We start from the raw sequence: 2,394 nt of genomic DNA, 5'->3' as shown, positions 1-2,394 counted from the left end.
GACCTCTTTAAAACATTGAAGAGCAATGATGTAAGTTTGAGGATTAAGGTGCACCTGACCCAAGCCATGGTACTTTCATTAACCTCATATGCATGTGAAAGTTGGACAGTGATTAAGGAAGGTCATAGAAGAATTGATGCATTTGAGTTATGGCATTGGAGGAAAATATTTAAAGCACCATGGACTGTCAAAAGACCAACAAATATGTATTGGAAGAAGTACAGCCAGAATACTCCTTAGATGCGAAGATTGCCAGACTACATCTCTCATACTTCTATATTATCAGGAAGGACCAGTCTCTGGAGATGGATATCATTTTTGGTAAAGTGGAATATTGGAGAAAAAGAGGAAGACACCCCCCTCCCCCCAATGAGATATATTGGCACAATGGCAGCAGCAATGAGCTCAAACATAGCAACTATTTTGAAGCTGGTACAGAACAGGGCAGTGTTTCATTCTGTTGTGCATAGAGTTGCTATGGGTCTGTACCAACTTGATAGAACCTAACAACAACAACAACAACAAATCTATAAGGACCTAGGCCTCAGACAGGAACTCTTGTAGCCCAGGCACCAGTGATAATGTGAAAATCCCTAGAAGATACAACTGGATAGGGTTTCCTTAATAGCAACAACAAATGTGTTAAAAGATTCAGTGTTATAATGATTGCCATGTTGATGCAGAATAAGAAACTCATGAGGGCTAAGTTGTCCACCATACAATGAATCACCTGGCAAATTTGTAATCCCCTTGATTTGTTCAATCAACACATCATGAGATCTTTAATATTTTTACCAAGTTATCTCTTCCCACAAACACTGTGATACTAATTATGAGCTTCTTTCATTGACTCAGTCTTTGGGTCAAAATTAGTCCTTTGCTCTTCCATTGTAACTGATTCATGAATAAACTTTCTGGGAGTAAATTTTTTGGGACTAAACTTTCTGAGAACAAAGCTTGAGTGATCCCCTGGGCTTGATTTTCTTAGGAAGATGTCTCAGTTTTTAGGGAGCACAGAATGATAGAGGGCTCCATTGTACTGTTACCCAAGTACATGGAAGGACCAATGTCCTTTAAAACTAGTGCTGCCTTTGTTTCTGTTATGCAATCATCATGAAAACTGATTTCCAGTTATGCTCTAATGCAAGTCATTCAGAATTTCAGAGATGATATGTTTTTCAGTTACTAAGGAAAATGATAGTTATAAGAAGGATCAGAATAATTAAAATATTAATTCTAAACTGCTCAACTATGAATCTGGCATGTTGTGACTCTTCAGTGTTTGGTACAGGGTGCCAGAGAACGAGGTGCGGGGGCTATATTCTTAGACTGCATCTTCCAATGATGAGAAATGTAACCAGGAATAATCTTTTTTCAAAATGTTTCAAATATCAGTACCAAGCCATGACAGTTTGGTAAATTACCCTAGATCATAAGCGTCTGGTGGACAAGGATAGTGTTTAATCATATCTGTCCCCATCCAGCACCTAAGCCAGTATTTTCAGTATTTTGCCACAGTAAGCCTTCATCAATTTTTAAAATCCTATTCAGCTTCCTTGGAGTCCTGGTGTGGAACTATAGGATCAGCACTGGACTGCTAACCCACAGGCTGGCAGTTCAAACCTACAAGCTGCTCCTCGGAAACCTTGTACAAGGTTGCTATGAGTTAGAACTGACTCAATGACACTTAATAACAAAAACAATATACACACACTTAAATACACGACTCATCATATGTGGTGGTGCTTGTGTGCCACTGAGTTGGTTCCAAATCATAGCAACCCTGTATACTTCTGAGGCTGTAAATCTTTATGGGAGCAGAAATCCTCACCTTTCTCCCCCAGATTGACTGGCAGATTTGAAGCACTGACCTTGCAGTTAGAAACCTAATTTGTAATCCATTACACTACCAGGACTCCTTATCATATATGTTGTTATTGTTGTTGTTAGTTACCATCTACTCATCTCTGACTTACAGCAATCCTATACACAACAGAACAAAAACAAAAACAACAGAACAAAACACCAACCGTTTCTGCACCATCCTCACAATTGTTGTTAGGCTTGAGCCCAATGCTGCTGTCACTGTGCTAATTCATCTTATTGGGGACTTTCCTCTTTTTTTGCTTACCTTCCACTTTGCCAAGCTTGATGTCCTTCGGGGACTAGTCCCTTCTGAGAACGTATCGAAAGTATGAGATGAAGACTTGCTATCCTGGCTTCTAAGGCACATTCTGGTTATATCCAACATTGATTTGCTCATATTTCATATATAATATATATATTGTTATGAAGTGTCATCAAGTTGGTTCCAACCCATAGCAACCCTGCATAGGGATTCCAAGGAGTGACTGGTGAGCCTGAACCACCAACCTTGCATATCAAACTGACTTT

The sequence above is a fragment of the Chrysochloris asiatica genome, unplaced genomic scaffold (genome assembly GCF_000296735.1).
Source record: "Chrysochloris asiatica unplaced genomic scaffold, ChrAsi1.0 scaffold00122, whole genome shotgun sequence".
NCBI lineage: Eukaryota > Metazoa > Chordata > Mammalia > Afrosoricida > Chrysochloridae > Chrysochloris > Chrysochloris asiatica.
This window is presented reverse-complemented; position numbering follows the sequence as displayed.